The sequence below is a fragment of the Hyperolius riggenbachi genome, chromosome 7 (assembly GCF_040937935.1).
Source record: "Hyperolius riggenbachi isolate aHypRig1 chromosome 7, aHypRig1.pri, whole genome shotgun sequence".
In the NCBI taxonomy this organism is placed as follows: domain Eukaryota; kingdom Metazoa; phylum Chordata; class Amphibia; order Anura; family Hyperoliidae; genus Hyperolius; species Hyperolius riggenbachi.
In genome coordinates, this window is record NC_090652.1 from 150,736,436 (window position 1) to 150,760,551 (window position 24,116).

Below are 24,116 nucleotides of genomic sequence, written 5' to 3' on the forward strand. Positions count from 1 at the left end.
AACTTTATTGCTACTCATCAGATGTAAATGATCTATATCTTGTTTTTTTTGCCACAAATTATGCTTTGTGAGGGTGATATTTGCTTTTAGTAATTATGTTATTATCTGTGCATTTTAAAGGGAAAAATGAGAAAAAAAAGAAAAAATACACTATTTCTCCATTTCCATCCACTATAGTTTTCAAATAAACAATGTTACCATAGGTAAAACCCACACATTGTATTTGCTAATTTGTCCTGGTTATCTCAACATTTAAATAATGTTCCTACTACAATGTATGGCGATAATATATTAGTTTCTGGTTTGTTTTTTTGTTTTCTCATTGTACTCTATCAGTAATTAAAAGCCCTTATTTTCATGGTTAACAGTAATACACTCTCATGGCATACATATTTTAAAAGCTAAGTCCCTAGGGTAACTATGTATTCTCTTTTCAATGCTGTCACTTTTGTTGTTTTTACAAGTTTTTTTTTTTTTTTTGGGGGGGGGGGGGGGGGGGGTATAGAGTACATGAAAATAACAGTTTTATTGCTTTTCGTTCAGTTTTCTGGTAAAAAAAATCACATGACTTAGCCCTCAGTTGTCAAACAACACAAAATCTATTCTCTCACTTGTCACGGTTAAAATGATACTGTATATATACATAATCAGATAGCTTATTGGGCATACAGCACACTGTTTACCACAAGTACGCCTATCTACTCCCCTAAGCTTCAGATGCAGTTTTGTGGGGAGTAGATAAGCGTAGCAAGGGATTCAAAGTGGTTAATGTCGCATCTAACACAACATCTTGGTGTGAAAGAGCCCTAAATAAACTTGAAGGTTTTATCCCCCCCCCCCCCCCAAAAAAAAAAGTAAAATACATGTGCAGAAAAAAAAATTCTCCCAGAGTAAAATGTGCTACGAATTACTTTTTTCTATCTTGTCGCTTACAATAGGCAGTAAGATCTGACAGGTTTTGGACCCATCCATATCCACATGGGGCATTCTCAGTATCCCCTTTATTTTTTTTTACAAAATCACTCCCTGGAAAGGCTCTATACAAAGATGCCGATGGATTTCCCTACTTCTTTGCACTCTATTTTGGCAGTTAGAGTTAGCAACTGCAGTTTAGTAAATGCTTTTAAAAATAAAGATAATCCTGAAAATCCCACAAGATAAGATGGGCTAGTCCAAAACCTGTCAGATCTCTCAAATTTGTATTACCTTCTGATAGTAACATAGGTCAAAGTCATTTTTAGTGCATTTTACTCTGCAACACGTGTACATTTTATACATATACAGTATACATAAGCCTAACTAAAATTTGACAATTTTTCACAATAAAGTCTCTTGTCCGGGACCTTTTGCTCATTCATTAAAGGCAGGCGAGTAAATCCAATTCCTGCAAGAAAGAAGGTCACTATAGCTTTTTTACACCATGGCCCAAATGCAATTAACCTTTTCTCCTTAGTTTTCTCCTACGTGATATTTTCAAAATTGTCAATAAAATGCCTTATTAAACCACCTGCAAGCAAGAAAATGCTCAAAATAAATTTGACAGTACTTTTTCATTGACTTTTTGGTACTTTTTTAGTTCCAAAGTGCTGAAAAGTTACTTTAAATAGAAGATGAAAAATTATCTACTAGGAGAAAACTCAGGAGAAAAAGTGAATTGCATATGGGCCCATGTGTGAAGAAATAAAGTTATGTTATTTCTTCCTGAAAACTCATACAAAGCCAGTGGGTGGACAGAGGTAGCGTTCCCTCGAGTGGCAACAGTTACAGCACAAGGGTGTGAGGATGCAGTGTGGAGACGGTTGTGAGGATGCAGTGCAGAGACATTGGCCTCGATTCATCATTCTCTTTGAGATAACTTTTTCCAGTTTGTTAAATTACCGAATTCGAAGTTTAGCGATTTCTAGTTGTATTCATCAAGGTTTTTCCTCATTCGGTGTGAATTCGATAACAATTCGGTAACCATTCGGTAACGTGTCGATATTTCCATTTTACAGCGGTACTTTAACACAAGGCCATAAGATTCCCATGGAATTGTGGGTAAAAGGCAGTCCTTTGAGCACTACGTAGCAACATTCTGAATAGGGCTTTACACCTGGACCAGGATTCTGAAAGTGGTTGGGACAATCCCACAATTTGATATGAGCCTTTTCTAAAAAAATTATAGTGCAGCTAGCAAATTAGTTAACCCTGACACTGCCTGTGTTCTCTTACAAGATGATTCAAGAGAAATGCAGATGTCGTGTTATAGCAAATAAATCTATTCTCTTACAAATTTATATGGTTGCAGACCTTATTCTTGCCCTTCTGCGCCTTTGAATCACTCTCAGCTGATACATAACCACTTCAAATGGCTCCATCTTCTCTGTCAGCAATGATCTGACAGGAATAACGACAGAGCAGTGAAGGAGATAACTAATCCTAAATGTAACGCTAAACCACGCCCACTTTCTTTTTCATGAATTGCACTTTATTCCGTTTTAGCGAATCGTTACCGAATGTTCGCTAACAGCTGTAGATAACTTTGATGAATCCTGAAATGAAGTTAACAAATTCGGTATTTTACCAAACTGTTGTTAACAAATTTGCTAAGTGTTGATGAATCGAGGCCATTGGCCTCAATTCACTAAGCGTATCTCTTGTCTTTAATAACGTTTCTATAGTTATCACCATGGTGATGAAGCACGTAGTATTCAGGAAACATTTTACCTCAGGCAAACCTAAAGTTAACTCTTCTGTCTTTAAGTTAACTCTTCAATCCTTAAAATAACTCCAGAATTCTAGACAGGCTGTTAATTAACTGCATGTGAAAATAACTACAGATGAGGTAATTTAACTACAGAGGAGGTAACTTAAAGAATGAAGAGATAAGATAATTCTCTCACTGTGTGGAGGTAAGTTTTCTCTTGCCTTATCTCCAGCATGATCTTAGTGAATTGAGGCCAGTTGTGTGGAGTTTCTGGCACAGCTGTTTAAAGTGTGTAGAGATAAATAATAAAGATAGCACCAGGAAGGCAGTCAGGATAGCAGAAGGTTTGTATGGACACTGGCAGTGGTGACTGGAAATCCTTGCCTATGGTAAAGTGATATAACTGTGGTGGAGAAGGCAGGACGGCATATAATAACAAAAGTCACCAAGATTTTTACAGAGTCATCTCAAAACGCAGTTGTGATTAAACCTACTCTTCAATATGAAATGCAGCCAAGAAAAAGACTCCTGAACTAGAATGAAGCTCCCTTGTTAAATTAATAGGGGTCAATATTTCCAAAAGATAAAAGCTGTTTATTTTACCACATCACAAAATTACAGTTTCCACTTATCAGCTTCCCTTGAAGAGAAATGACGATTAGGGGCAAAAGGAAAGGTCTCCAGTATGGAGAGTAAAGTTCATAAAGAAAACTATTTTCAGCTCCCACTACTAAGCCTCAGGCACTAATATCAGAGAAACAGCAATGGCTTATTCTTTTTCATTAAAGAGAACCCGAGGTGGGTTTGAAGAATATTATCTGCATACAGAGGCTGGATCTGCCTATACAGCCCAGCCTCTGTTGCTATCCCAAACCCCCCTAAGGTCCCCCTGCACTCTGCAATCCCTCATAAATCACAGCCACGCTGCTGACAAACAGCTTGTCAGAGCTGGCTGTGTTTATCTCTATAGTGTCAGTCTGCTGCTCTCCCCGCCTCCTGCAGAACTCCAGTCCCTGCCTGCATCCCTTCCCTCTCTGCTGATTGGAGGGAAGGGACGGAGGCAGGGACCGGAGCTATGCGGGAGGCGGGGGAGCAGCTGAGACTGACACTACAGATGTAAACACAGCCTCACAGCACGGCTGTGATTTATGAGGGATTGCAGAGTGCAGGGGGACCTTAGTGGGGTTTGGGATAGCAACAGAGTCTGGGCTGTATAGGCAGATCCAGCCTCTGTATGCAGATAACATTCTTTAAACACACCTCGGGTTCTCTTTAAACCGTGTGGAGGACGAAAATCCTTTACATTAAAATAAGATTACTATGGATGTTACAGCCTCCATCCTAGAGGGTCAAACATAACATGAAATTGCTTTTTTAAAGTGTTCATAGAGGCTACTTAAGAAGATAAAATGGTTTAAGTTAATTGATGCTGAAGTGACTGTTCCATATAATGTTGCTATGCTGCAGAATGAATTGCCTTTTAAAACATTATGTTCTATCTGCGCTATACAGTCTTTATAGCATCTGTGTTATTTATTTTGAATGCTTTCAGCATCACACAAGTGTAGGTCAAGATATGAACAAAATTCTGAAGCTTTCAGCTTTAACATGGTCAAAGATAATAAATGGTCAGTAGGCTGGGACAGATGAAGATGCTTGTCTGTGGGAACCTGCAGACAACCCCAGCCAATAGATTTATTAAAATGTGGTCAATGAACTCCTGCTTTCCTCAAGATAAGGTGGTGCCAGTAGGTTTCTGTCGGCTCTCTCTCTTTCACCCTCTACAGGGCAAACATACAACTCAGAGTGACCTAAAAGTGATTATGCCCCAAGGTGTAATGAAAGATGGCGCGACTGATGGATTGTGTCTGGATATCTAGGGAACCTTCGAAATATATGGCCATGGTTAATACTTAATAAGGTACAATGGTTATTTATCAATGGTAAAATTTAATTTGGTACAGATTTACACCGAAGCAGGTAAAAAGGGTGCCATGATTAGCAGCTGCAAATGGCAATTTGGGTACCTGGAAGCGTCCAAGGTTTTATAGCTGTTATTTACCATCTATAGTCATTTATAGCTGCTATTTAGTGGTTTATAGTTGCCATTTACTGTTTATAGAGCTTCTAACATGAATGGCTTATAATAGGAGCAGGGTTAGGAGCTGGGAGACATCAGTGTTAGGAGTGTGTTTGTGTTTGTGTGGGGAAGGGGGGGGGGGGGGGGCACCAGGGCGGTTAATGTTAGGCACCACTGGAGGTTAAAGTTAAACACTACCAGGAGGAACTTAGGGTTAGGCATCGGCAGAATGAGAGGTCTGTGTGAGAGTAGGGTTAGATAAGGTCATAGTAAAACACGGTTATCAGATATTTTACTATCATAATTAAGTAACAGAATAACGGTTATTTCACGGATATTCTACTTCTAGTTATCTCTGGCACCCTTTTTACTAGGTACCTTTTTTACATGTACACAATTTACGCTTGTCTCGTTACATTTTACATGCATTGTCCAACGTAGGTAAACTAGTGTATATCCACATCAGTAGGGATGCCATGAATATACCTGTGTGGTCTTAGCATAAATAATTAAATAATAGACCTTCTGCTTATACAAATGAATCATGTATGGATCATCACCATAAATGAGAGTTGTAATATGACAAGTTGACAAGTTGACTGTTATATATAACTGCTATAAACAAAGTCAAGTGTTGTGATAAATATACTTAACCAAATTTCCTACTTCTACTCTGAAATTCACCAAGCCCATTAAAGTGGACCTGTACTCTTGCACAGGACGGAAAGGAAAGCATAGAGAAATGCATCCTGTATGTATTTTGAGAGTTTAGCCTGCTTAATTCCTCCTCATTTGTGTCTAATCACAAGTTGATTGTGATTGTAATTTGACCTCTCCCCTGTGTCACATGACTGCCATGGCAGATGAGCTCATTTGAAAGTACAGGATGTTAACAATATGTCTGCTTCCATGAATCAGGAAGTAGAAACAGTGCAGATATATTTTAGGATTTGTTTCAGCTGTAACAAAGAATTTTTTTTTTGTTTAACGGTTATTATGTTGTTCAGGTCCACTTTAAGAGAAAATCCTAATGCTGTAGTACAAAGTGAGACTTTTTCTTTTACAGTAAACCTGTAAAAAATTCCCAAAATAAGTGGACATTTACATAAACAATAGTCCTTATTTAATTAACTTTTTCTTCTGAGTTTTCTCCTATTAGATAAAAGTGCCAAAAGTAGGTGAAAAAGTAATATCAAAATTATTTTGAGTATTTTCTTGTTTTCTGGTGGCTTAAAGAGGAACTCCAGTGAAAATAATGTAGTAAAAAAATGCTTCATTTTTACCATAATTATGTATAAATGATTTAGTCAGTGTTTGCTCATTGTAAAATCTTTCCTCTTCCCGTTTTACATTCTGACATGTATTACATGGTGACATTTTTACTGTGGGCAGGTTATGTAGCTGCTTCCAGCTGTTCTGGCTGTTACAGACAGCTGTAAACAGCTATTTCCTGTCTGTGAACATTGTTACATTGTGGCAGTTTGCCCAGAGTACCGCGGTCCCAGAGCTTCTTGTGGGAGGGGTTTCAGCACAAAATCAGTCATACAGCGCTCCCTGATGGTCTGTTTGTGAAAAGCATTATATTTCACATGTAAAAGGGGGTATCAGCTACTGATTGGGATAAAGTTCAATTCTAGGTTGGAGTTTCTCTTTAAAAGGTATTTTATTGACAAGGTGTGAAAATATTATGTTGGGGAAAGCTCAGGAGAAAATCTTAATTGCACATGGCCTCGTGGGTGATAGCAAGTGCTATCTGATGTCTTTCTTGATGAGTGTAGGTTTTCACATTCAATATCTATCCATCTGTTATACATGATCATATGAAAACTCCTCCTGCGCATGATTTTCTCAGTGTGTGTGTGAGAATAAATGTTGATTCACCTGAAAGGTTTGTCCTGTTTCCAAGAGTCATTTTTTACAGTGCTGGTCTGCAAATTAAACTCCACAATGCTACAAGACAAAAGAGGGCAACATTTTGGTTGCTGAAGGAAAGTGGCTATCTTTTATGCTTACAGGTAATCTTTTGGTTTTGCTCCAGGAAATGATCTGGGTATACTAGGAGCTTTGCTTTTTTGTGTGAAAACGACCTTCATTGCACACTAAAATAATTTCATGTAATCTTCAGAGCTTCTTTTTTTTACCATTGAGATATATTGATTCTTGGCAAAGTAAGTTGTCGTTTAGGCAAAAGGCTGAACCCATCAGCTGCTCCGATGCACTGTTTGGGCATGTACTAGTGCTCAATCTGAGAGCCCCCCCCCCATGGAGTCCCATCTGAGTGAGGACGAGTCCATACTCAGATGGGACATGTATTTTAATTGCATTCGAACTGAGCTCACAGCCGGCACGTGACAAGCATGTGGTTCGGCCTCAGAAGCCGCGTTGACACACAGGAGGCTGAAAGCAGTGAATTCACTGCTTGTCAGTTGCTCCTGTTCTCTGGGTAAGCACTTGCTAGAGGTTGTCATGGGTGTTGGAGAGGTAACCTTCTCCCTTTTGAGTCACATAACATATACTGTGATATAAAAATAATTTATACACGCAGAGACTGATGTTAAGGGATAAGGCTGCTTTAAGGAAGCACACATGAAAAAATAACACGAGGAGTTGATTCACAAACTTTTTCTCATGAATTATGCTGTCTTAGTTAATATAGGTAGGGATAGGTAAGGAAAGCTATATGATGCATAATTAAATGTATTTCTTTTAGTTTTTTTTTTTTTGTTAACTCAACCCTTATTGCGCATAAGAGCCAATAACACACTATGATGAATAAGAACCAAATTATCTACATTCAGCAATTTAGTATCTTCTAGGCATTATAAACTCAAAACTCATAGAATGCCACGGGCTATTACATGAATCATTTGATGCAGTCATCCTTTCTCAGATAGTTTAATGGTTTACAAGAGGAAAAGCATATGTGAATCTCTTAAAATTAGAAAAAATACGGCTATTTCGCTATAAACTAGAAGCATCTTATCTCAAGAAAATTGTTAGCAGTAAGTTTGCTTCTTGTTCGAGTGCACTCTGTGCATTTTATGCGGGGAAGATTGCTAGACAGCCGTGCTTATACTGATGCCATGTGACAACTGGCTAAGGGATGACTGCTAAGTTACGAGCAGTTTAGTGATCCATGCAATAATACAGCAATATGAGGGACTACGTAATGTTGGAAGAGGCTGCAGACCACTAGTCTATTCCAGAAGACATAGTCATGGACTAAGTTACCACTGCCATGTAACAGCTGGATTCCATACAGTAGGAGGCTGAATGACCGCTGCCTTGTCAAATGAAGCTAAATGACTAATGTTGTGTTACAGTAGACTAACTCACCTGTGAAGTATATATTTTAAACATGCAAGATAGGTCCAGCTCAAAAGGAGGAGTACTAATAGCCACACGTCACTCCATTAACCTTTGTAGGTTTTCTACTCAAATTATTTCACAGTCCCTTCCACATTGCCTCATGGCCTGCTCATTTCATATTTATAGTAAATGCTTAGAAATTGCTTTGCACCAATATCTACCTCATTGACTGCAACAGCTCAAAAAAAATATATTACTGAGTTTGGTGCAATTTATATTTTAAAGCTTTAAGCTAACTGCCAATAATGAATAATGTTTGAACGCCATGTTTAGAGTCCATCTAAAGTAAAACAAGAATAATTAGTGGAAGATCGGTTGGTCCATAAAGCTATACTTAAATATTTACCTCATGTGGCCAGTCAAATGTCATAGCAATTTTCCCCATGTACAAATTTGCATTTGCAAATGTTTGGGTCTTTTTAGTAGGAACTTTTGAGTGTACGCAAATTACCAGGAAATGTATCTTTGTAACTTCAAAATTGCTTGTGATTTTTCACGCAACAACATGATTTTTATACAATTTTTATGTGTTGCCATTGACTTGCATTAAAACATGGATCACACATTGCACAAAATATAAAAAGCAGACAGGCTACCCGAATTTAAAATGTACAAAAATTGCAAAAAATAAATAGCACACAAACACAGAAAAATTATGATTCCATTGGATACCTTAGGTGTGCTTCAATTAAAATGTCAGAAAATCGCAAACCAATGGTGTTTTTCATAAGAGTGAACCCTGCCTAAGTGTTTTCTAATCACCAGCCTCCTATTATTCAGACCTAAATACGAATCTTAAATCCTGTGGAGTAGTGGTTGCTGTCAAGATTACTAGCCATACTCTCCCTCCTCCTGCTTAGCCATGCTCCCCCAGACCCTTTTCTAAGTATAGAGAACATTTATATTAATAAGGTGGGAGGTAACAGTGCACAACTGAAAGCCGGTATAAGTGTAAATAAACAGTGCATGTCCCTAATGCTGGGAATACACGGTAAGATAGTGTACCAGAATCGAGCCAACGGCTCGATGCCGGCGCGTTGCCGCAGCCGCCCGGATCGATTCCCGCTCGTCCCCGCGGGCACTTATCAGCTGTTCGTTTTTTTGCATTGTCCACCCGCGGGGATCAAGCGCAGAATCGATCGGCCGCGGTGATTGGACATGTTGGAAATTATCAATCGAGCCATTAGCGGCTCGATTGAAAAGTAAAAACTCACCGTGTATGCTCAGCATTCTGGATCCTTTCCTGTCACTGAGCTCTGCTGCACCACAGTCTTTTTTCTGTCTCTTTGTTAGGGGATTTGGGTTAAAGAGAGTCTGAAGCGAGAATAGATCTCGCTTCAGACCTCATAGCTAGCAGGGGCATGCGTGCCCCTGCTAAACCGCCGCTATAGCGCGGCTTAACGGGGGTCCCTGTCCCCCCAAACCCCCTCCGTGCAGCGGGGGAGCGCTTCCTGGTTGGTGCAGGGCTAACCGCCGCAGCCCTGCCCCATGCGCGTCTGTCAGACGCGTATCTCCGCCTCTCCCCCGCCCCTCTCAGTCTTCCTTCACTGAGAGGGGCGGGGGAGAGGCGGCGATGCGCGTCTGATAGACGCGACTGGAGGCAGGGCTGCAGCCGTTAGCCCTGCCTCCAGGAAGAAGAATACGAGCGACCATTTTCCGACCAACTTTTGCAGGGGGTGGGTTGGGGGTGAAGGGACCCCCGTTAAGCCGTGGGATAGCGGCGTTTTAGCAGGGGCACACGTGCCCCTGCTATATATAAGACCTGAAGCGAGATTTAGTCTCGCTTCAGTGTCTCTTTAAGTACAAGGTAACAGTTAAGGCTATTGGGGACAGGTAGGTATTGTGGTTATTGTTATGCAGAGAAGGTGAAGGATAGAGTTAGGCATGGGGCAGGAGGTCACACAGTAAAATGGTGCCAAGAATCCAGTTCCACATCTGACAACAATCTACAGTACTGTGAGGAGCATCAGATGGAAGATAGGAAAATGCAATATATATGTCACAAGGTAAAAGGGAAGACAAATCCAATTATAAAACAGCTTCATTGACTACAAACATACATCATCTGCCTGTTTTGCAGTACTATGAAAAGATTCTACTGCATAGTCTAATCAGAGCATTAAAAAATAAAATTTCTGAAAGACGGACAAATGGGGAAGAAAGAGGGACATGGGGGTTTAGTTCCCAAAGAGGGAGCGTCCCTCTGAAAAAGGGGCAGGTGGGAGCTATGCTGACCCTAGACTATGGCAGAAGAAGCAGATTATAACTGGGGTGGAAATGCACAAGGTGGCTGACTAGACATGTTTGAAGTGGCTGCAGTTCTCCTAAGCACTGATCATACTTTGGGCCTTATGGGAGCATAGTGATCTACAAATGCTAATTCACTTCATCTGTTCCTGGTCTAGTTCATTTGGCAAGTCCACAGTTTAAACGCTGATTATCACTTCCAAGGAGTCAAACTGTATTGCCATAAGATATATTCTGCCACCATTTTCTCAATTTCTTTAGAAAAAATCTAATGTAAACTAATACTAAAGTAATCAAAATACATTTAAAGGTAATAAAATTACTAGGGGGAAAATATCCGGATTTAAATATAAATAGCATGGCATTAGCACTAGTGTACTCTTCCCCATAATCCCGTTGCCATTCTTTAATGCTACGTGACAACTCACTGAATATGTGTTTTATGCTTGAACTGGCTGGTTAAAATGATAAAGCCATGCATTCTCACTCGAGCGCAGCAAAACTCCCCAATTATCCATTGCCCTGTGTCCTTTCATAATGATATAGAAATTCTCTGCAAGATAATGGATGAAAAGGTTATCGGAATTGAGAGGAAAAGGTGATTGCAACTGAAATGGAATTAAAATGGATTATTTAACATGTGTGCTGAATTCAACTGGTTGCATTATGACAACCAGCAGCCTGAGAGATGTGCGATGGCCTAGATTTACAGAGCAGGGAGGGGAGAATCATTTGCAAGATAAAACATTTCACACCCAGTGAATTTCAGAGTTGTTCCCCCAATCTGGAATGCTACAGCTGCTTATACCAAACCAGTTGTCAATTCCACATGGTTGTGGTTGAGCCTGACTCATAATTAGGCAACATAACAACGACAACATAATTAGAGATTTTAGAGAACATGAATGCCAGGGAAGTGTGTGAGGGGTGGTGTCGCGTTGTCATGTGACATTTTTTTTTCAACAGACCTAGAGCAGCATTAAACTAGTGATGTGTGCAAATTCAACTATTAAAGAGACTGCCTCTAGGAGCAGCAAAATCTACGACCAATTTGGTCGTTGATTTTGCGGGGGGGGGGTTGGGGGTGAAGGGACCCCCGTTTAGCTGCGGGATACCGGCGTTTAAGCAGGGGCACACGTTATTCTCGCTTCAGTGTCTCTTTAACTCTTTAGCAGTCAATTTATTTAGAGTCTTGCAAGTACCCCAGGCCAATTTATTTTAGCACATTTTTTTGTTACACTTTTCTGCTTTAATTAGTACTGCTATAATGTGTATTTATGCACACTTGTCACTAGAGGGCAGTGTGAGACAATAACAGTGAGGTGAGGAGGAGACCTGTAGATGTTTTAAGTACTGATTACTGACCTGTTATTGGTCAGCCTTGAGATCTGGTGAGCGATTACTTCAAATGTTAATAGTGGATCAAATCTAAATCATTCTGTGTCGAGAAGGACTTTTGAAAATTATTGGAACGTTGTCTGTTACTTTATTATGTGGGAGCGCCTACATACCATACAATTTACTTAAGATTTAACTGGGAGCAACTCTAACTGGAGGTGTGGCGAACCCAAAAAGGATTCTGATTGTGTAATACTAGGAAGCAGCGTAATTATACTTCATATATTTAAAAAAAAAAAAACACCAACCTGAACCTGCCCATATCCCAGTTGATCCAGGGGAAGGTAAAAACCTTACAAGGTCGGGGGCCAATTAGCCTTAAAAGGGAAAAATTCCTTCCCGACTCCAGATGGCAGTCAGATAAATCCCTGGATCAACTCTTCCAGAACTTACCTAATAAATATAGCCGTGGATGCCCTTCAATACAAGGAAAGCATCCAAGCCCTCTTTAAATGCAGATATGGAGTTTTAACCACTCACTGTGAAGAACTAATTAATTACTGGCAAAAATGCTTTTCTCCATACGCTACCTTCTTATCTTTTTTGCATTCACCCAAAGTGACATGTCCATCTCTTTGCAAAGTAATTCCATAGCAAGGCTACCAACATACATTGCTTTTCATTTGTGTATGTACAGACAACTGCCCATAATGAAGTATGAATAGTTTGAAACACTGCTAAGTGTTCACAGTGATGCTTTACTAGTAATACAAATATTTTTACAAAACTATGTTAATGTGTGACTATTTTTATGCAGCAAATAGATGCATCTTTATGAAATTATGATAAATAAGGCTATATCACAAGAACACCCCTATGTGGGAGTTTTCTACCTACTGACTGCTTGGTTGTGCATCTGATATAAACATTGTAATTGGCAAAAACTCAAATAATGGAAACACTATTTTTAGAGACCTACATTTTCACATATTACAGAAAATAAAAACTTAATTCATCTGCATTTTTACAAACCATCTATGATTGTTTGGATAGTTGACATGAGCAAGAATGACCCCGGCTGCCTTACAAGAATTCCCATGAACTTCAGGTGGTACTGCTAATTTTAACGAATTGCACTGAAGTCAATGGCGCAGACTTTAGCAGTTACTAATGAAGCCCAGATACATGCTATAATCACTAAATGTGCTAGTTATATTATGGAGAATAGTTGGAACAAGAGGATTTTTTTTTTAAAAAGACCTTCTTGTTTTTGAGAAAATCTATTTTAAAGTTAAGATAGGAAAAATCCTACTAATATAATAAATGGGAAAGTTCGGATGTTTGGATGATTGTTACTCGATCATGCAAAAACGGCTGAACGGATTTGAATGAAATTTGGCACACACATAGTACATTGCCTGGAATAAAGTATAGGATACTTTTTATTCCCATAACCAAAAAGAGACAAATACAAATTTCACTGGAAAATGTAAACTGCAGCCATTCTTACACTGTTACACTGGAGGTGTGTTTAGCTTCTAAGGGTAACAATGGTTAATTCGCATATATTCAGCAGTGATGCACTGGGAGACATCTCAAGCTCACTCCAACCTGAATTATCGCAAATTCTTTCTGTTTTAAGAAAGCAAACTTTTGTTTTTCTTAACATCTTAGTAAGGGGGCTTTTAGGACCATTGTAGTCCCTTACACACTCCAATGAGTTTTGGGTCACCATGAGCTTGCTGGTTAGTCTGTACCTCTCGGTGTTACAAGCCCTACTGCATAGAGCCAAATTAATCTATGCCATGCACTGATGAGGATCAAACAATCCAAAACAGTCTGTATGCATGTTGGGTTATTATGGCTCTGTACAAATTAACAAGCTGACACATCATTGCATTCCAGCGGTTCTGGAGGTGTGTTTAGCTTCTAAGGGTAACAATGGTTAATTTGCATATATTCAGCAGTGATGCACTGGGAGACATCTCAAGCTCACTCCAATTTTGTAGGCTCCACCCACTTTTCTGAATATTAATCTCTTTCTGTTTTAAGAAAGCAAACTTTTGTTTTTCTTACACTGTTAATGGTAAGGTTCTCAAACTTTGCACAGTTGGTCGTTGGGTGACTAGGATTATTATTCAGAAAAGTGGTTGGAGTCTATAAAAGCCAATCAAAATTCAGCTATTGTTTTTCAAGGGGAATATTTACATTTCTGCCATTCTTGCACTGTTAATGGCATAAGCCTCAAACCTGGTATAGTTGATCATTGGGTGACTGGGGTTCAATTTCAGAAAGGGGGTGGAGCCAAAAATAGCCAATCAGATTTGTTTCATTCCAATGCAAATTATTGTTGCCAAACACCACAAAGCTCACAAACTTGGTAATTGAGTAATTGATTAATTGTGTGTTAGGGTTAGGAAAGTGGGTACAGCCAACACCAGCCAAATACATAAGTGGGCAACGCAGGGTCATAAGTGGGCGGAGACCAATACAAATTTTACTGGGAAAATGTAAACAGCAGCCATTCTTACACTGTTAATGGTAGGGTTCTCAAACTTTGCACAGTTGGTTACTGGGTGACTGGGGTTAATATTCAGAAAAGTGGTTGGAGCCTACAAAAAACAATAAAAAATTACCTATTGATTTTTCAGGGGAATATTTCATTGCTGCCATTCTTGCACTGTTAAAGGCACAAGCCTCAAACCTGCTACAGTTGATCATTGCGCGACTGGGGTTTAAATTTATATAAGGGGGTGGAGCCCCAAACAGCCAATCTGATTTGTTTCATTTTAATGCAGGTTATTGATGCCAAAGACCGCAAAGCTCACAAACTTGGTCATTGAGTAATTGAGTAATTGTGTGTTAGGGTTAGGAAAAATGGGCGCAGCCAACACCAGCCAAATACATAATCGGGCAATGCTGGGTCATCAGTAGGTGGAGACAAATACAAATTTCACTGATAAAATGTAAACTGCAGCAATTCTTACACTATTAATGGTAGGGTTCTCAAACTTTGCACAGTTGGTCACTGGGTGACTGAGATTAATATTCAGAAAAGTGGGTGGAGCTTACAAAAGCCAATCAAAATCCACCTATTAATCTTTAAGGGGAATATTTAGTTGATGCCATTCTTGCACTGTTAATCACCTGTACCTGATACAGTTGGCCATTGGGTGATTGGGGTTCAAATTCAGAAAAGGGGTGGAGCCACAGCCAGATTTATTTTATTTCAATGCAAATTATTGATGCCAAAGACCACATAGCTCACAAACTTGGTCATTAAGTAATTTTGTGTTAGGGTTAGAAAAAGTGGGCGGAGCCAGCACCAGCCAAATACATACCTGCGCAATGCCGAGTCTTCAGTGGGCAGAGACAAACACAAATTTCACTGGGAAAATGTAAACTGCAGCCATTCTTACACTATTAATTGTAGGGTTCTAAAACTTTGCACAGTTGGTCACTGGGTGACTGGGATTAATAATCAGAAAAGTGGGTGGAGCCTACAAAAACCAATCACAATTCACCTATTGATTTTCAAGGCAAATATTTAATTGCTGCCATTTTTGCACTGTTAATGACACATGGGTGACTGGGGTTAAATATTTAGAAAAGGGGTGGGGCCACAAACAGCGAATCAGATGTGTTTCATTTCAATGAAAATTATTCATGCCAAAGACCACAAATCTCACAAACTTGGTCATTGACTATTGACAATTGTGTGTTAGGGTTAGAAAAAGTGGCCACAGCCAACAGCAGCCAAATACATACCCGGGAAACATCAGGACATCAGTGGGTGGAGAAAAATACAAATTTTTACTGCCAGAATGTAAACTGCAGCCATTCTTACACTGTCTGTCAATGGCAGGTTTCTTAAACTTTGCACAGTTGGTCACTGGGTGACTGGGATTAATATTCAGAAAAGTGGGTGGAGCCTACAAAAGCTAATCAAAATTCACCTATTGATTTTCAAAGGAGTGGAGCCACAGCCAATTTATTTCATTTCAATGCCAATTATTGATGCCAAAGACCGCAAAGCTCACAAGCTAGGTCATCATTGAGTAATTGTGTGTTAGGATTAGAAAAGCTAACACTAGCCAATTACATACCCGGCCAACGCCGGGTGACCAGCAGGTATTTTATAAATGCGGTTACATGATAGATAAATTATCTACTCATCGGAATTGAAAATTTGCATTTATTCCTAGAAACAGCAGTGGATTTTTTTGCCAAGGACGGACAAGCACTGTAAAATCACTGGAAAATATAGCTATTTGTTGCATTAAAATAAATGTAAATAATGATGTGGGGTCTCTGTTTTCAAGCCTCTTTCATCCCTTGTCTCCCATGCAGGCTCTGCACCCGGAGCTACACCAACCCGCATGGTACCTGACCTATACCAGCCCGCATGCGATCCTCTGCAAAAGCACTAACATTTACACCGGGGTTTCCTGTTGCTATTGACCAAGAGGAAACCCCAGCAGGAGATCTACTGCTGTTTCTAAGGATATATGTAAATTCTTCAATACTAATGGGTAGACACTAGTGTTGGGCGAACATCTAGATGTTCGGGTTCGGGCCGAACAGGCCGAACATGTCCGCGATGTTCGGGTGTTCGACCCGAACTCCGAACATAATGGAAGTCAATGGGGACCCGAACTTTTGTGCTTTGTAAAGCCTCCTTACATGCTACATACCCCAAATTTACAGGGTATGTGCACCTTGGGAGTGGGTACAAGAGGAAAAAAAAATTTAGCAAAAAGAGCTTATAGTTTTTGAGAAAATCGATTTTAAAGTTTCAAAGGGAAAACTGTCTTTTAAATGCGGGAAATGTCTGTTTTCTTTGCACAGGTAACATGCTTTTTGTCGGCATGCAGTCATAAATGTAATACATATAAGAGGTTCCAGGAAAAGGGACCGGTAATGCTAACCCAGCAGCAGCACACGTGATGGAACAGGAGGAGGGTGGCGCAGGAGGAGAAGGCCACGCTTTGAGACACAACAACCCAGGCCTTGCATGAGGACAAGAAGCGTGCGGATAGCATGCTTTGTACCACCATGCAGTCATAAATGTAATAAAGATAAGTGGTTCAATAAACAGGGACCACGCGGCAACGCTAACCCAGCAGCAGCACACGTGATGGAACAGGAGGAGGCGCAGGAGGAGAAGGCCACGCTTTGTGAGACACAACAACCCAGGCCTTGCATGAGGACAAAAAGCGTGCGGAGAGCATGCTTTGTACCGCCATGTAGTCATAAATGTAATAAAGATAAGAGGTTCAATAAACAGGGACCACGCGGCAACGCTAACCCAGCAGCAGCAGCAGCAGCAGCAGCAGCACACGTGATGGAACAGGAGGAGGCGCAGGAGGAGAAGGCCACGCTTTGTGAGACACAACAACCCAGGCCTTGCATGAGGACAAAAAGCGTGCGGATAGCATGCTTTGTACCGCCATGTAGTCATAAATGTAATAAAGATAAGAGGTTCCATAAACAGGGACCGACAACGGTAACCCAGCAGCAGCAGCAGCAGCAGCAGCACACGTGATGGAACAGGAGGAGGCGCAGGAGGAGAAGGCCACGCTTTGTGAGACACAACAACCCAGGCCTTGCATGAGGACAAAAAGCGTGCGGATAGCATGCTTTGTACCGCCATGTAGTCATAAATGTAATAAAGATAAGAGGTTCCATAAACAGGGACCACGCGGCAACGGTAACCCAGCAGCAGCAGCAGCAGCAGCAGCACACGTGATGGAACAGGAGGAGGCGCAGGAGGAGAAGGCCACGCTTTGTGAGACACAACAACCCAGGCCTTGCATGAGGACAAAAAGCGTGCGGATATAGCAGCAATGCTTTTTGCCGCCATGCAGTCATAAATGTAATACAGATGAGAGGTTCAATAAACAGGGACCGGAAACGCTAAACCATCCCAGATGTTCATCGGTCATGTTACTTGGTTGGGGTCCAGGAGTGTTGCGTAGTCGTTTCCAATCCAGGATTGATTCATTTTAATTTGAGTCAGACGGTCTGCATTTTCTGTGGAGAGGCGGATACGCCGATCTGTGATGATGCCTCCGGCAGCACTGAAACAGCGTTCCGACATAACGCTGGCTGCCGGGCAAGCCAGCACCTCTATTGCGTACATTGCCAGTTCGTGCCAGGTGTCTAGCTTCATGCCCGGTTTCAGGTCCAGCGGTGCCAGCCACAAATCCGTCTGTTCCTTTATTCCCCTCCAAATTTCCTCCCCTGTGTGCTGCTTATCCCCAAGGCAGATCAGCTTCAGCAACGCTTGCTGACGCATGCCAACAGCTGTGCTGCACTGCTTCCACGATCCTACTGCTGCTGGTGCTGGGTTAGCATTTCCGGATGAGGTACAGCTTTGAGATGCGTTGGAGGAGAAGGAGTCAGAGAGGTAGGTGCTGCTGTTGTTATCCAGCTGTTTGCGGCGTGGGCAACACCCGCGCCGTAGCAGGTGAGGAATCGCTGCCAGGCTCCACAAGGTTCACCCAGTGCGCGGTAAGGGAGATGTATCGACCCTGGCCGAACGCACTCGTCCAGGTGTCAGTGGTGAGGTGAACCTTGCAGGCAACGGCATTCTTCAAGCTTCGGGTTATTTAGCTGACCACGTGCTCATGCAACTCAGGCACTGCAGAGCGCGCAAAGTGGTAGCGGCTGGGAACAACGTAACGTGGGATGGCCACTGACATCATGCCCTTGAAGCTGTTTGTCTCCACCACTCGATATGGCAGCATTTCGCAGGCCAGAAGCTTGGCTATGCTGGCTGGCTGTTACTGCCACGGCCCGGGGGTCATTTGCTGGCAATTTCCTCTTGTGCTCAAACATCTCAGAGACAGACAACTCAACCGTAGCGCTGCACACCGAAGGGCTGTTGGTTGTTGTGTTTGATGAACACTGGGAGACCTCAAGAGCACTAGTCCGGAAAGTGACAGTGTCAGCATCGTCTGATGTTTGTGAATGTTGTGAACCACGCAATGGCTGGGCTACTGCTGCTGCTGAGGCGGGTCTGGTGGTGAGTCTGGTGAACCCAAGGGAGGCAGTGTTGCTGGTGGTACCCTGTCCTGCCGCGTTTGCCCACAGAGTGGGATGTTTGGATAGAATGTGGCGGCTCATGCTGGTGGTGGAGAGGTTGTTAATACTTTTCCCCCTGCTCAGGCGGGTCTTGCACACCTTGCAAATCGCCATGGTAACATCCTCAGTGCAGTCTTCAAAGAAAGCCCAGACTTTAACTGGCTGAGGACTCGGACCTCGTGCGTGATGTGCTGGTGCTGCTTAACCCACTGCTGGACGCTTGAGAGGTCATCCAAGTAATTATCTGGTCCTGTTCTTTTGGATCTGTGAGGGTTGTTGTCCTGGACAACATGGGCAGTATTGAGTGGGTTTTCTTGGGTGCTCCCCTGTGGCCTGTACGTGAACCGTCAGGGGAAACACCTCTTCCCTTGCCCCTCCCTCTTTCACCGGATTTCTTCCTCATTTCACTTATCCTTAAAGTACACGCTGACTGGCAGCAGTACAGTGGCAGTACAGAAATGCTATACAGTGGTGGGTGAGCGGTGTACCACTATTGTCAGCAGTGACACAGAGCACAATGCTATACAGTGGCGGGTGAGCGGTGTACTACTGTTCCCAGCAGACACAGAGTGGAAGTAAACACAATGCTATATAGTGTGGCTGAGCCGTGTACACAGAGTGGCATTAAACACAATGCTATATAGTCTGCTATATAGTCACCCCGAACAGGGTGATGTTCTGCAGAACCCGAACAGTGGCAAACACTGTTCGCCCAACACTACTGGGAGGGAACGCAGATTTTAGTACCTAAACACACGATACAACATGTTTTCCGGGGTCGGACTCTGAGGCACATACAGATGGTCCCGATCATCATCCTCATCATACAACTCTTCTCCTGAGTCTGACCCACCCACCACCTCTGCCACCCCAACATCCCCAGACACAGACCCCTCATCGTCCTCAACATTAACTTGGGATGCTGGCCTGAGCCAGACCTCCTCCTCCACATCAGGCCCCATCATCTCCTCAATGGCAGCCCTCATTAATCGCTCTGGCGACGGACTGATGGACACAACGTTCTCCTCCGGGGAGGGCTGCTGCTGACCACTGGCTGCTGGGGTGGATGTTATAGCTTGCGTGGGGCGTTGGCTGTTGCTGTTGTTGGGAGTGCTGCTCACAGCGGAGGTCTCTGGGGAACTCATGTTGAGCTCATATAGTGGTTGACGGTGAGTGGAGTATTACTGATCCCAGCAATATACACACTGACTGGCAGAGTACGCAATGCTATATAGTGTGGCTGAGCGGTGTACACAGAGTGGCAGTAAACACAATGCTATATAGTCTGGCTGAGCGAGCGGTGTACTACTGTTCCCAGCAGAATCAGAGTGGCAGTAAACAATGGTATATAGTCTGGCTGAGCGGTGTACACAGAGTGTCAGTAAACAATGGTATATAGTCTGGCTGAGCGAGCGGTGTACTACTGTTCCCAGCAGAATCAGAGTGGCAGTAAACAATGGTATATAGTCTGGCTGAGCGGTGTACACAGAGTGTCAGTAAACAATGGTATATAGTCTGGCTGAGCGAGCGGTGTACTACTGTTCCCAGCAGAATCAGAGTGGCAGTAAACAATGGTATATAGTCTGGCTGAGCGGTGTACACAGAGTGTCAGTAAACAATGGTATATAGTCTGGCTGAGCGGTGTACACACAATGCTATATAGTCTGCTATATAGTGTCAGTAAACAATGGTATATAGTCTGGCTGAGCGAGCGGTGTACTACTGTTCCCAGCAGAATCAGAGTGGCAGTAAACAATGGTATATAGTCTGGCTGAGCGGTGTACACAGAGTGTCAGTAAACAATGGTATATAGTCTGGCTGAGCGAGCGGTGTACTACTGTTCCCAGCAGAATCAGAGTGGCAGTAAACAATGGTATATAGTCTGGCTGAGCGGTGTACACAGAGTGTCAGTAAACAATGGTATATAGTCTGGCTGAGCGAGCGGTGTACTACTGTTCCCAGCAGAATCAGAGTGGCAGTAAACAATGGTATATAGTCTGGCTGAGCGGTGTACACAGAGTGTCAGTAAACAATGGTATATAGTCTGGCTGAGCGAGCGGTGTACTACTGTTCCCAGCAGAATCAGAGTGGCAGTAAACAATGGTATATAGTCTGGCTGAGCGGTGTACACAGAGTGTCAGTAAACAATGGTATATAGTCTGGCTGAGCGAGCGGTGTACTACTGTTCCCAGCAGAATCAGAGTGGCAGTAAACAATGGTATATAGTCTGGCTGAGCGGTGTACACAGAGTGTCAGTAAACAATGGTATATAGTCTGGCTGAGCGGTGTACACACAATGCTATATAGTCTGCTATATAGTGTCAGTAAACAATGGTATATAGTCTGGCTGAGCGAGCGGTGTACTACTGTTCCCAGCAGAATCAGAGTGGCAGTAAACAATGGTATATAGTCTGGCTGAGCGGTGTACACAGAGTGTCAGTAAACAATGGTATATAGTCTGGCTGAGCGAGCGGTGTACTACTGTTCCCAGCAGAATCAGAGTGGCAGTAAACAATGGTATATAGTCTGGCTGAGCGGTGTACACAGAGTGTCAGTAAACAATGGTATATAGTCTGGCTGAGCGAGCGGTGTACTACTGTTCCCAGCAGAATCAGAGTGGCAGTAAACAATGGTATATAGTCTGGCTGAGCGGTGTACACAGAGTGTCAGTAAACAATGGTATATAGTCTGGCTGAGCGAGCGGTGTACTACTGTTCCCAGCAGAATCAGAGTGGCAGTAAACAATGGTATATAGTCTGGCTGAGCGGTGTACACAGAGTGTCAGTAAACAATGGTATATAGTCTGGCTGAGCGAGCGGTGTACTACTGTTCCCAGCAGAATCAGAGTGGCAGTAAACAATGGTATATAGTCTGGCTGAGCGGTGTACACAGAGTGTCAGTAAACAATGGTATATAGTCTGGCTGAGCGGTGTACACACAATGCTATATAGTCTGCTATATAGTGTCAGTAAACAATGGTATATAGTCTGGCTGAGCGAGCGGTGTACTACTGTTCCCAGCAGAATCAGAGTGGCAGTAAACAATGGTATATAGTCTGGCTGAGCGGTGTACACAGAGTTTCAGTAAACAATGGTATATAGTCTGGCTGAGCGGTGTACACAGAGTGTCAGTAAACAATGGTATATAGTCTGGCTGAGCGGTGTACACAGAGTGGCAGTAAACACAATGCTATATAGTCTGGCTGAGCGAGCGGTGTACTACTGTTCCCAGCAGAATCAGAGTGGCAGTAAACAATGGTATATAGTCTGGCTGAGCGGTGTACACAGAGTGTCAGTAAACAATGGTATATAGTCTGGCTGAGCGGTGTACACAGAGTGTCAGTAAACAATGGTATATAGTCTGGCTGAGCGGTGTACACAGAGTGGCAGTAAACACAATGCTATATACTCTGGCTGAGCGAGCGGTGTACTACTGTTCCCAGCAGACACAGAACAGTGAACAGAATGCTATATAGTGTGGCTGAGCGAGCGGTGTACCACTATTCCCAGCAGACACAGAACAGTGAACAGAATGCTATATAGTGTGGCTGAGCGGGCGGTGTACCACTATTCCCAGCAGACACAGAACAGTGAACAGAATGCTATATAGTGTGGATGAGCGAGCGGTGTACCACTATTCCCAGCAGACACAGAACAGTAAACAGAATGCTATATAGTGTGGCTGAGCGAGCGGTGTACCACTATTCCCAGCAGACACAGAACAGTGAACAGAATGCTATATAGTGTGGCTGAGCGAGCGGTGTACCACTATTCCCAGCAGACACAGAACAGTGCACAGAATGCTATATAGTGTGGCTGAGCGAGCGGTGTACCACTATTCCCAGCAGACACAGAACAGTAAACAGAATGCTATATAGTGTGGCTGAGCGAGCGGTGTACCACTATTCCCAGCAGACACAGAACAGTAAACAGAATGCTATATAGTGTGGCTGAGCGAGCGGTGTACCACTATTCCAAGCAGACACAGAACAGTGAACAGAATGCTATATAGTGTGGCTGAGCGAGCGGTGTACCACTATTCCCAGCAGACACAGAGTGGCAGTAAACAGAATGCTATATAGTGTGGCTGAGCGAGGTACACAGAGTGGCAGTAAACAGAATGCTATATAGTGTGGCTGAGCAAGCGGTGTACTACTATTCCCAGCAGACACAGAGTGGCAGTAAACAGAATGCTATATAGTGTGGCTGAGCGAGGTACACAGAGTGGCAGTAAACAGAATGCTATATAGTGTGGCTGAGCAAGCGGTGTACTACTGTTCCCAGCAGTGACACAATGACAGGGGGGACCCTGGCTAGCGTGGCTGGAGCGCGAACTACCCTGCCTGCCTACCCAAAGCTAAACCCACAGACAAATGGCGGAGATATGACGTGGTTCGGGTATTTATTTACCCGAACCACGTGACCGTTCGGCCAATCAGAGCGCGTTCGGGTCCGAACCACGTGACCCGTTCGGCCAATCACAGCGCTAGCCGAACGTTCGGGGAACGTTCGGCCATGCGCTCTTAGTTCGGCCATATGGCCGAACGGTTTGGCCGAGCACCGTCAGGTGTTCGGCCGAACTCGAACATCACCCGAACAGGGTGATGTTCTGCAGAACCCGAACAGTGGCGAACACTGTTCGCCCAACACTAGTAGACACATTAAAAAACATTTTTCCTATTGTAGCTTCAAAATCATTTTTCTCAAAAACCACAAGGTCATTTAAAAAAAAAAAATCTGCTGGTAATTTGGCGGAAAAGTGAAAGGCGAATTTAAATGTAAAATACTTGTCAGGACATGTCAGTAGTACCATGGAAGAGTTCAGTAAGAGATCAATAAGTGAAAATGGGCCAATTCGCAGCAAATTCAAGTTTTAATTAATTTGGAATTTTTAATTCCAAAAAACATACAGATAAGTTAATTGGCTCCCCCTAAAATTGGCCCTACACTACAGTACTTACACTACATAATATAGATATATGGCAATGGTGGGGATTAGCTTTTGAGCTCCTTTGAGGGACAGTTAGTGACAAGATATATATATCTATATATATATATATATCTATATATATATATATACATACATATATATATATATATATATATATATATATATATATATATATATACACTGTATAGCGCTGCGTAATATGTCGGAGCTATATAAATACTAAATAATAATAATAATAATAATAATAATAATAATAATAATTATAGATTAGAATAGATTGATGATAAAAAGTATACAAAATATATATATATAAAAGACTGTGCTTAAAATCACCTAGAGCCCATCACAAACAAACTACAG

The 24,116-nt window shown here is 42.3% G+C and overlaps 1 protein-coding gene across 4 annotated transcripts in view; it reads right to left on the reverse strand.

Annotated features, from left to right (window-relative positions):
• The window catches only part of XYLT1 (xylosyltransferase 1), a 481,277-nt gene that overhangs the window by 78,237 nt on the left and 378,924 nt on the right, over positions 1-24,116 (reverse strand). The window lies entirely within an intron of this gene.